We start from the raw sequence: 12,840 nt of genomic DNA, 5'->3' as shown, positions 1-12,840 counted from the left end.
CATACCTCTCTGTTTCAGTCCTGTTCTCATTCTAGCAGCCTCTAAACCCCTCTGTTTCAGTCCTGTTCTCATTCTAGCAGCCTACCTCTCTGTTTCAGTCCTGTTCTCATTCTAGCTGTCTCTAAACCCCTATGTTTCAGTCCTGTTCTCATTCTAGCAGCCTCTAAACCCCTCTGTTTCAGTCATGTTCTCATTCTAGCAGCCTCATACCTCTCTGTTTCAGTCCTGTTCTCATTCTAGCAGCCTCTAAACCCTTCTGTTTCAGTCCTGTTCTCATTCTAGCAGCCTCTAAACCCCTATGTTTCAGTCCTGTTCTCATTCTAGCAGCATATAAACCCCTCTGTTGCAGTCCTGTTTCATTCTAGCAGCCTACCTCTCTGTTTCAGTCCTGCTCTCATTCTAGCAGCCTCTATACCTCTGTTTCAGTCCTGTTCTCATTCTAGCAGCCTCTATACCTCTGTTTCAGTCCTGTTCTCATTTTAGCAGCCTCTATACCTCTGTTTCAGTCCTGTTCTCATTCATATTAGCGGCACGGTGGTGTAGTGGTCAAACACTGTCGCCAGCAAGAAGGTCCAGGGTTCGATTCCCGCTTGTGGACCAGGTTTCCATGATGCCAGTTACCCAGGTGGAGTATCTCCCAGGCCTTTCTGTGTGGAGTTTGCATGTTCTCCCCGTGCTCGCAAGGGTTTCCCCCCCGATAAGATACACCCAATGGAAAAACATGCACAACAACAAGATCGCTAACGCTGTGGCATCCTTGACGAAGACGGACAGGAGCACTTGGATTGATGACCTCTGAGCAGGTCCTAAATTATGTATTATTATTATTATTATTATTATACCTCTGTTTCAGTCCTCTTCTCATTCTAGCAGCCTCTAACCCCCACTGTTTGAGTCCTGTTCTCATTCTAGCAGTGTCATAATCACAGCACGGGCCTACTTCACTCCCCCTCCTTTTCCCCTCACATCCTCCACACGCTCCTCTTCATCCCCCTCTCCATCCACTGCACACTCCTCCTCATCCTCTCCTTCTCCAGTCACCCCTTCCTTTACCCTCATACGCCCAGCTGTATTTCATCCCCCTAATTTGCACGCGGTTAGGCACCCCACTCTCCACAGCTGCACTCAATCCTTCCCTGATGGGGGGACTACTTCTACACCTCGACGCTGACCAGAAGCTGTCGTGGTATTAATTACCACTGCCCAGGTACGAAAGCTCTGCCGAAAGCTCTGCTAGATACCAACCGTGTATTTGCCTACTCTAACCTGTTTCTCTCCTGTGCCCCAAAGGAGTGCCGTCCCTGCCTGGACGTCACCTGTCCCCAAAGAGGAACGCTTGTTCTCCCGCTGCAACCCAGCAGCTTCCAAGACAAGCACCAGGACCGCTTGCTCGCTCACTGCCGCCGCGGCAGCCACAAGACGGAACATAACCCCGTTCTATTCCCCCCAATTCCTGTGTTGCTCATTTGACATTAAACACCCTTGAAACCGCTCCTATCTCTTCTCGTGTATTCAGCAATTGGGCTGTGCTCCAGACCCCAGTTCTCACAGAATACCACAACCTAACGATGACAGCACCAGCTGTACACGAGACCGAGGAATGGAAGAAGTTTCAGAAGCAGAAGAGTATCATCAACGGCCAGACCGCCCGGGTCGACCAACTCGCTAACTTTTATCGGCACTTCATCAGGGACTACAGCCTGTTCGCGGCGCCCCTCACCCAACTCACCTCGCCTTCGGTGCCCTTCGTCTGGTCCGACGCAGTGAACTCCGCCTTCGCCGAGCTGCGCCGGCGCTTCACCACCGCTCCCATCCTCGTCCAGCCAGACACGTCCCGCCAGTTCGTGGTGGAGGTGGACGCCTCCTGCACTGGAGTGGGGGCGGTTCTTTCCCAACGCTCCGCAACCGACCAGAAGCTGCACCCCTGCGCCTTCTTCTCACGCCGCCTAACCCCAGCCGAGGTCAACTACGACATCGGGAATTTGAAGCTCCTGGCGGTCAAGCTAGCCCTGGAGGAATGGAGGCACTGGCTGGAGGGATCGGAGGTCCCCTTCCTGGTTTGGACGGACCACAAGAACCTCGCCTACGTCTCAACGGCCAATCGCCTGAACTCTCGCCAGGCTCGCTGGGCGCTGTTCTTCGCTAGGTTTAATTTCACCCTGACCTACCGGCCTGGTTACAAGAACACCAAGCCAGACGCCCTCTCCCGGCAGTTCGTCCCTGAGGAGGGTCCCACACACCCCGACACCATCCTCTCCCCTTCCTGTCTGGTGGCCACCGCCACCTGGGAGATCCAGTCCATCGTTAGGGAGGCACAGCGTGCCCAGCCGGACCCAGGTAACGGTCCACCTAACCGGCTTTTTGTCCCTGACCTTGTCCGCTCCCAGGTGCTCGAGTGGGTTCACGCTTCCCGGTTCGAGTGCCACCCGGGGATCCACCGGACACTATCCCTGCTGAAAAGGCACTTCTGGTGGGTCACCATGAGAGAGGACACCCGCGCTTTCGTCCTGGCGTGCACCGTCTGTGCTCGTGCGAAGGCCTCCCATCGACCGCCCGCCGGGCTCCTTCGTCCGCTCCCAGTCCCCGGTCGGCCCTGGTCGCACGTCGCCCTGGACTTCGTCACCGGCCTTCCCCTCTCACACGGTAACACTGCCATCCTCACCATTGTTGACCGTTTCTCAAAGGCTGTGCACTTCGTTGCTCTTCCCAAACTCCCCTCTGCTGCAGAGACTGCTGACCTGATGGTACTCCACGTCTTCCGACTCCATGGGATGCCGGCAGACATCGTCTCCGACAGGGGCCCTCAGTTCATATCCCAGGTCTGGAGGGCTTTCTGTCGGGCTCAGGGGGCCACGGTCAGCCTCTCCTCCGGGTTCCACCCACAGACCAACGGCCAGTCGGTTCGGGCCAACCAGGACCTGGGATCCGCACTCCGCTGCGTGACAGCACGGGACCCCTCCGGCTGGAGCGCCTTCCTGCCATGGGTCGAATACGCCCACAATTCCCTGTCTTCGGCGGCCACAGGTCAGTCCCCCTTTGAGTCATCTTTGGGCTACCAACCCCCGCTGTTCCCTGCCCAGGAAGAGGAGATCGCCGTGCCGTCGGTGCAAGACCATCTCCGTCGCTGCAGGACGATCTGGGAAGAGACGAGGTCTGCGCTGCTCCGAACTGCGGACCAGAACCGGCGCTTCGCCGACCGCCACCGGACCCCGGCTCCCGCCTATGTACCAGGTCAGATGGTATGGCTCTCATCTCGGGACCTGCCACTCAAATCCGTCTCACGGAAACTAACCCCCCGTTTCGTGGGGCCCTACAAGATCCTGTCCCTCATAAATCCCTCTGTTGTCAAGCTCCAGCTCCCCCCCCATATGCGCATTCACCCTTCCTTCCATGTCTCCCAGCTCAAACCGGTGGTCTCCAGTCCCCTGTCTCCCCCTGCTCCAGAGCCCCCTCCTCCGCTGGTGATAGACGACCACCCGGCCTACGTGGTCCGGGAGTTGCTGGACGTGCGGCGACGCGGCTTCCAGTATCTGGTCGACTGGGAGGGCTACGGCCCGGAGGAGCGGAGCTGGATCACCCGGTCGATCTCGTCCGGGACTTTCATCGGGCTCACCCTGACAAGCCTGGGCCGCCGGGAGGCGCCCGTAGAGGGGGGGTCCTGTCATAATCACAGCACGGGCCTACTTCACTCCCCCTCCTTTTCCCCTCACGTCCTCCACACGATCCTCTCTATTAGAGCCATATGAAATCCGTTTTATTTTTTTCCAAATTCCATTTTATTTTTTTCCAAATTCCGTTTTTTCCGTTTTAATATTTCAGAATTCTGTATTTTGCTTTGTACGCTCATTTTACCATCAGAAATAGTGTCTAATAAGTGGGAATGAATAAATGTCCACAATTTAATAAGATATAACAGTCCATTTAATAGGGCTGTCTTAAATACTTCGAAGCTTCGTTCGATGGGCATGGGATTCGAATATGAAAATAAAATTTGATTATTAAAAAAATAAAAAATAAATAAAAAGTTATATATATTTTTGCAAAATCAACTCTGCCTCTCTTTGTTAACTACAACAAGCAATGCTGTTTGTTATTTAAGATGAGGTCGGACTCTGCACTGACAGATTTGTGTTCATTGTGCTGCTTTTATGAAGCCTCAAATGACTGCTTACAATATTTCATGAAAGCAAAGTGCTTTGTTTGTCTAATATTTAAAAAGGTTTCAACTTTAAAGCACTGACAAAGTTGAACAAAGTGCTGTACAAGTCCCACAACAATAAAAAAAAAAAAAAAAAAGTAAAAAAAAAGAAAAAATTTAATTACATTTTTTTTTATAGTTGATTCCATTTGTATTGCTCAGTGTTGTGCTAGTTACTGAAAAATAGTAACTCAGTTACTTTACTAGTTACTTCATTTCAAAGTAACTTCGTTACTGTACTAGTTACTTACACCCAAAAGTAATGAGTTACTGTGAAAAGTAACTATTTAGTTATTTAAAAAAAAAAAAAAAAAAAAAAAAATTGCTCAAGTCCCATGCCCCATATACTCAAAATCGGTTGATCAACTTGACAGTTTCCATTCACATCACCGAACTCTGCTAAGCAATGTGGTCTAGAGCGTTTCATTATATATTCCCTCCCCGCTGTATGTATATTTCTCTCCCACCCACCCACCCCCTCCTAATGTACAGTCCCCTCCCCATCATATGTATATACTCTGTCAGGATCTAGGGGTAACAGTACTGTATATTTGAATACCGCTTATGTCACAAATGTATCAGTACTAAATACCTATATGTCCCTATGCCATAAATGTCATGTATGTTGTGTATGTCATAAATGTCTATATGAATTGAAAATGGGGGACCCTGATGGAAACAAGACAAACGTCTTTCTCAGGTCTGCATCCCCTTAACAATTGTATGTATTGAGCCGTACTGTATTGTACCCATTCTGCAATCTGTTAAATAAAGTTTTCATTCATTCATTCATTCATCCATTCATTAATTCATTCATAACCATCTTGCAGCGTTGTTATCAAAGCATTGCAACGTTAGAATAGTTAGGATATCAATTGTGCATGAAAGGACTATATTTATATTGTTTGATTAGTATTATGAGATTCCCTGGCAGATTTCGTACAGTCAAAATCCGTTGATCTTGAGTTTCAGTGAACACATTGCACTCACCGTCACCAGTCTGCGGTGGTCGAGATGTAACGTTAGTCCAGTTGACTCCAGCAGCCCTTCAAACATGTTCTTTATCTCGTTTCCATGTTGTATATTAATTATCTCTCCAAGTAGTTGCTAAATGGTTTGTTAGTTCGTTATTATTACTGCGTTCTTATTATGTAGATTCATAGCGAGCGTCCTCTTGTTGTTTACTGTAGAGAGCGCCTATTTCTTTCAGAACGTCAGTGGCCAATCAGAAGTGCGAAACCAGAATGAGGCTACGGAAAGAAATAATAATAATAATAATACTTCGTTTTATATAGCGCCTTTCAGTCTACAGTAAACAAAACAAACGCAGGCGAAATAAGGACGCTCGCTATGAATCTACATAAAAAGAACGCAGTAACGAACTAACAAACCATTCAGTAACGTAAGTAGCGTTACTGAATTTCAAAAGTAATGCGTTAGAGTACTAGTTGCGGCAAAAAGTAACTTCGTTTCTGTAACGCGTTACTTTGTAACGCGTTAGTCCCAACACTGGTATTGCTCAATTCCGCAATTCCGTCCGCGATTCCGTGATCGCGGATTCCATATGGCTCTACTCTCTATCCCCCTCTCCATCCACTGCACACTCCTCCTCATCCTCTCCTTCTCCAGTCACCCCTTCCTTTACCCTCATACGCCCAGCTGTATTTCATCCCCCTAATTCGCACGCAGTCAGTCCCTGGGTCACCTCCCTCCTTAATGATATACCTTTGGTTTTGTTTGAGGTTTATTAGTAGATTGTACTAAGCAGTTGTTGGCTCATTAGGTAGTGTGACGGTTCCAGGGAGGACAATGTAAACAGTGGCCACAGTGTAAATAGTGGTCACAATGGGAACAGTGGTCTCCTACCTGGTCTCCTGCCTCCCTCTAGTGGCCAGATGATTCAGATGGTGCAGGCAATCATCACACCGATATTTACTATTATAATGAATATAATTAATGTGATTTCATGGTGTGTGTTATTGAATGTCCCTTCCCTTGTGTGATGTGTTTCCCCTGTCTGCTTGTGGTTTTGTAATTTGCTGTTGTGTTTAGTTGGTTGTTGTGGTGTTTTAGACTGGCCTGGCCAGGTGTGGCCAATTGTAATTAGTCAGTGTATATATGTGTGTTCAGTCTTCTTCTCTGTGTGGTGACATACCTCCCTAATTTGCACGCAGTCAGGCACCCCACTCTCCACAGCTGCACTCATTCCTTCCCTGATGGGGGGACTACTTCTACACCTCGACGCTGACCAGAAGCTGTCGTGGTATTAATTACCACTGCCCAGGTACGACGTCTCTGCCGAAAGCTCTGCTAGATACCAACCGTGTATTTGCCTACTCTAACCTGTTTCTCTCCTGTGCCCCAAAAGACCGCCGTCCCTGCCTGGACGTCACCTGTCCCCGAAGAGGAACGCTTGTTCTCCCGCTGCAACCCAGCAGCTTCCAAGACAAGCACCAGGACCGCTTGCTCGCTCACTGCCGCCGCGGCAGCCACAAGACGGAACATAACCCCGTTCTATTCCCCCCAATTCCTGTGTTGCTCATTTGACATTAAACACCCTTGAAACCGCTCCTATCTCTTCTCGTGTATTCAGCAATTGGGCTGTGCTCCAGACCCCAGTTCTCACAAGCAGTCTCTAAACCCCTCTGTTTCAGTCCTGTTCTCATTCTAGGAGCCTTAATGATATACCTTTGGTTTTGTTTGAGGTTTATTAGTAGATTGTACTAAGCAGTTGTTGGCTCATTAGGTAGTGTGACGGTTCCAGGGAGGACAATGTAAACAGTGGCCACAGTGTAAATAGTGGTCACAATGGGAACAGTGGTCTCCTACCTGGTCTCCTGCCTCCCTCTAGTGGCCAGATGATTCAGATGGTGCAGGCAATCATCACACCGATATTTACTATTATAATGAATATAATTAATGTGATTTCATGGTGTGTGTTATTGAATGTCCCTTCCCTTGTGTGATGTGTTTCCCCTGTCTGCTTGTGGTTTGGTAATTTGCTGTTGTGTTTAGTTGGTTGTTGTGGTGTTTTAGACTGGCCTGGCCAGGTGTGGCCAATTGTAATTAGTCAGTGTATATATGTGTGTTCAGTCTTCTTCTCTGTGTGGTGACATACCTCCCTAATTCGCACGCAGTCAGGCACCCCACTCTCCACAGCTGCACTCATTCCTTCCCTGATGGGGGGACTACTTCTACACCTCGACGCTGACCAGAAGCTGTCGTGGTATTAATTACCACTGCCCAGGTACGACGTCTCTGCCGAAAGCTCTGCTAGATACCAACCGTGTATTTGCCTACTCTAACCTGTTTCTCTCCTGTGCCCCAAAAGACCGCCGTCCCTGCCTGGACGTCACCTGTCCCCGAAGAGGAACGCTTGTTCTCCCGCTGCAACCCAGCAGCTTCCAAGACAAGCACCAGGACCGCTTGCTCGCTCACTGCCGCCGCGGCAGCCACAAGACGGAACATAACCCCGTTCTATTCCCCCCAATTCCTGTGTTGCTCATTTGACATTAAACACCCTTGAAACCGCTCCTATCTCTTCTCGTGTATTCAGCAATTGGGCTGTGCTCCAGACCCCAGTTCTCACAAGCAGTCTCTAAACCCCTCTGTTTCAGTCCTGTTCTCATTCTAGGAGCCTTAATGATATACCTTTGGTTTTGTTTGAGGTTTATTAGTAGATTGTACTAAGCAGTTGTTGGCTCATTAGGTAGTGTGACGGTTCCAGGGAGGACAATGTAAACAGTGGCCACAGTGTAAATAGTGGTCACAATGGGAACAGTGGTCTCCTACCTGGTCTCCTGCCTCCCTCTAGTGGCCAGATGATTCAGATGGTGCAGGCAATCATCACACCGATATTTACTATTATAATGAATATAATTAATGTGATTTCATGGTGTGTGTTATTGAATGTCCCTTCCCTTGTGTGATGTGTTTCCCCTGTCTGCTTGTGGTTTTGTAATTTGCTGTTGTGTTTAGTTGGTTGTTGTGGTGTTTTAGACTGGCCTGGCCAGGTGTGGCCAATTGTAATTAGTCAGTGTATATATGTGTGTTCAGTCTTCTTCTCTGTGTGGTGACATAACTCCGTTCCCTCTGTTCCTGTCGACGTCGTCCTTACCCTGTAGTGTTGTTCTTGTCTAAGTAAGTGTTCGATAGTATTCTGTTTTGTTGCCTTTTATTTTCGTGTTCACAGTTCGTTGTTCCTCAGTGCCAGCTCGGCTGAGCCTGTTTTGTTCTTTTGTAAACGTGCCTTTGTTTACCGGCTTGCTCTGCAAATACATTTCATATACTACTACTTCGTCTCTGCCTCCTCTCTCGTCATCATTGTCCTGCAATATTGGGTTATATTCTCCTTTCCTCACTACCTCCCATTTATAACAGGTAGTGATTCACATGCAAAAGAAAATCACCAGAATGTCTTTGTAACTAACATTTCTCCGCTTAAATAATAAATAATAAATACATAAAAAACATCAGTGGTGCAGGGTGCTGAATGAAATGTGTCAGATGCTAAATAAAAATAAAAATAAAAAACAACTTAGCTGTAGGTACTGCAGGAGTCAGGAGGGACAGCCATGGGCTAAATAAATGCACATTCGCTGCCAATTAACCTGTAGAGACATTTAACCTGTAAAGCCAAGCAGCCTTCTGTCAGTCCGTGACTGGCTGGCTGCCTTGTTTCAACCTCGTGCAGTTGCAGTGTTGCGTTCAGGGCACTTGCAGGTCATTCAGCAGGTCAGGCCTCTTGGTGCTCCCGATGGCCAGTTCCAAGCCTGGCAGGAGGGGTACACCTCTGGTGGCTAAGGGGTAAGTGGTATCGTTCGTCTAGCAATGCCGAAGTTGGGCGCTATACACTCTGAGTGCATTGTAGTAGAGACATATTAGCATAGTGTGTAATACATTTACATTTACATTTAGTCATTTAGCTGACGCTTTTATCCAAAGCGACTTACAAGTTCTGTACGACAAGTCATCAGGAAGGGCACAACTCTATCAGCTGAGTAACAATGTTCATCAAAGTGGTGAGTGCTACAGTGTAGGTTAGTTTATTAGGACAAGTGCATGACATAGTTATATATATATATATTTTTTTTTTTTTTTTTTTATTATAATAATTTTTTTTATTCAGATAATGGTTGAAGAAGTGCGTCTTTAGTCGACGGCGAAAGATTGGACGGGTTTCGGCTGTCCTAACTGGGATGGGTAGTTCATTCCACCATTGTGGGGCAAGGACTGAGAATAGGCGACTTCTCCTTGATGACCCTCCTGGAGCTCAGATAGGAGTAGGTCTGAGGCGGCCAGAAGATGCAGAGCGTAGGGGTCTTGACGGTGTGTAGTTAGAAACCATTGACCGGAGGTAGGCGGGAGCGGTTCCCTTTGCCGCACGGTATGCTAGGTCGAGGGCCTTGAAGCGGATTCGTGCAGCAATGGGGAGCCAGTGCAGGTCCCTAAGAAGTGGGGTGACATGGGCCGACTTCGGTAGGTTTGAGATAAGGCGGGCGGCCGCTCCGTTCTGAACGAGTTGAAGAGGCTTGGTGGCAGTGGCCGGGAGGCCAGCGAGCAGTGCGTTGCAGTAGTCGAGGCGGGAGATGACTGTTGATTGGACGAGGAGTTGGGTGGCTTCTTTTGTCAGGAAGGGGCGGATCCTTCTGACGTTGCTCAGGAGGAATCTGCAGGTAATAGTATAGGCACAGTAGAATAGTACATAGTACATACTAGATAGTAGTATAGAAGTATAGACATAGTACCATATTACCTAATAGTAATTATAAAACATTTTTATAATTCAGATATTGATTGAAAAAGTGTGTTTTCAGTTGATAGCTGAAGGTTGGATGTGTCCTGGCTGTGGTGGGAAGTTCGTTGCACCACCGTGGAGTGGAGCCTGCAGGACAGAGAACAGCCGGCTTTGTTTTTCGATGACCCCCCCCCCCCCCCCCCCCTCCCCCCCAGGAGCCTGAATAGGAGTGAGTTCTCAGACGGCTGAAAGATGCAGTGCGTATAGGGATCTCGAGGGGAGTGTAATTACAGACCAGCGACCGGAGGTAGGAGGGAGCGCCGCTCCCCTCGCTGCACGGAATGCCTGTGTGCGCACGTGCAGTACAGTACGACTTGTATACACGCGCGCTGTTAACTACCGGCGATTGTGGCTGCAATTGTGAATGGTTTCAAGAGGGGAGGGCTCAGCAGCACTGTGTTCATATTTCACATGTCCTCACAGTGTCTCTGGGAACAACCCCCCTAACCCCCCCCCCCCCCCCCCCCCCCCCCCGTTCTGTAAAAACAATGCGAAACACAGGAAAGGGCCATTTTCACAATAGGGCTCCTTTAATGGGCTTCTCTCCCTCTCACCTCCCATTGTGTCCCGCCGTGCAGACGGTGTCTTTCCCCTTCCTCTCTTTGTCTCCTCCACGCTCACGTGAGTGAAGCCCATAATAAGCGGGACTTATGAGCTTATGAGTCGGAGGACGTCGTCTTTCATCTTGGCCGCCTGACGAACTGCGTCGAATTAGATAGAAGCGCGAGCGGGGGGGGGAGAAAAAAAACAAACTCCTCCGCTGCTTTGGCGCGTCGGCGGACGTGGGCCAGGTCCCAAAAATGTTTCTGTAATTCGGTTTGTTATTCTGGACGGACCCCCGTTCGGTGCTGCGAGTGATTTGACAGGCCGGCTCAGCCAAGTTAGTATTGGCTTAAGGCTAAAAAACCAGGGCTTCTTACACTGTGTGTCGCGACCCAGAGCGGGTCACGGCTGATCTCTGGCAGGTCCCCCCGCGCGATAAGAGAACTGATTAGTTGTGACTGGGTCCCTGAGACCCCCGACTAGGGTGACCAGGTGTCCCCCTTTTGGTTGTACTGTCCCACCATTTGAGACCTCGTCCCACATATTGAGAGGATGTCCCTCTTTTCGAAGCAAAAAAGATATATATCGAACACAAGACATTCCTGTCAAGTGATAAAGTTTGAATATTTAAAACAGATGTTAGGTGGTAACAAGCCGGCTGCCAGTGCCAAGATGAATGTGGAGAGATATAATTCTGTATTTAATTTGTATTTATTTTGATTTAACCTTTATCTATTCGGTGAAGACGAGTTATTCTAATAAAAAAATTTACATTATCTATCTGTCCCCACTTTGTCCCACTTTGTCCCACCAAAATCTTACTGTTGTCCTGCTTTTGGACTTTTTGCATCTGGTCACCCTACCCCCGACGGGACAATAAACTACTCAGTCTGGGTCCCTTTGCTGGACAACACCGAGAACCCCTGGATCAATTAGACACCGGCAACAGTCATTTCATGTTCACCCACTCCCCCGTCAGATTCAGATTCTTCATTGCCTATATTTATTTGAGCTATAGGGCATACAGACCCTCATCTGCACCTTTTCTTTGCACTGTTTATTTCCCCCATATTTTCATATTCAGAGTTAATTATATTGCCTACACTGTTTATTTTCGCTCATATATTTATATTCAGATGTATACTACTATTACCCTGCCCGTACCTGTACCTCCCTTCCCCCATGCTGCTATGATGCCCGAATTTCCCCAAGGGGATCAATAAAGGAATATCTTATCTTATTTTTTCATCAAAATATTGTTCTCTTGTGTGGCGGCTCGGTGGCGCAGCGGACATTGCGCTCGTCACCAACGCACAAGATACCGGTATCGAATCCGGCTGTCGGCGTTGCCTCCGGCTTGGGCCGGCCGTCATACTAACTCAATTGGCAGAGTTAGCGGGTGGGAAGTCGATGGGTGGTAATCTGGACGTTGTAAACAGCGACTCCTACAGGTAGGTTGGGGGCGCCTGCACAGCAGAGACGGGAAAATGGCGGGGGCAGTGTGAGCCTTCTACACGTTGCTCAGTGGCGTCATTTCAGTAAAAACCAAGGTATGGGGAGGATCAAATCGGTTGTGCAATAGTCACTTTTGGTGAGTTGTTTCTATACAATTCACTTGTATGACATTAAGGTATGACACAGGACTACACAAGCATTTTTAATATAGAAATGTGTCAACCACAATATTTTGCATACAAATTATGCAGAATGTAATATCATAACTGTCTATTATTTTTCTTGCAATTGAGCCAATTTTCTGTGTTCAACAGAATATAGTATCAAAAACACATTCACAAAAAGTATGGGTTACTGAATGCTGAACTGCACTGTTATAATCACTAAGCCATTGTAAGACCTTACCTGTGTCCCTGTATCACTTGTCTCTGCTGCCCTCTGATTAAAAAACTTCCCTATGTCCATTTTCCCTTTTTTTTGGCATATTTCAGTTAGTCACAGTAAAAGTCACCTAGTAAAAGTGAGATAATTGACAATATCAAAACATGCTAGGGCTGTACCGAATAATTCGAAGCCTCGTTCATAATGCTGACATTCAAATTCTAAATCAACATACAAAATTGTAATAATAAAATAAAAAAAATCCCCCTTTTTTTTTTTTTTTTTTTTTTTTGCCAAGGTATGGCGAGTGCCATACCTTGCCATACCAAAATGACGCCCCTGATGTTGCTCCTCGCCAAATGAGAGTCCGCGCTGGCAGGTGAAAAGATGCAACTGGCTGCCTACACATGTATCGGAGGGGACATGCGATGGGCTTCTATCCTCCCTACAACCGGCCAGTGGGGGG

Source organism: Notolepis coatsorum (genome assembly GCF_963971535.1).
Source record: "Notolepis coatsorum genome assembly, chromosome: 16".
Classification (NCBI taxonomy): domain Eukaryota; kingdom Metazoa; phylum Chordata; class Actinopteri; order Aulopiformes; family Paralepididae; genus Notolepis; species Notolepis coatsorum.
This window is presented reverse-complemented; position numbering follows the sequence as displayed.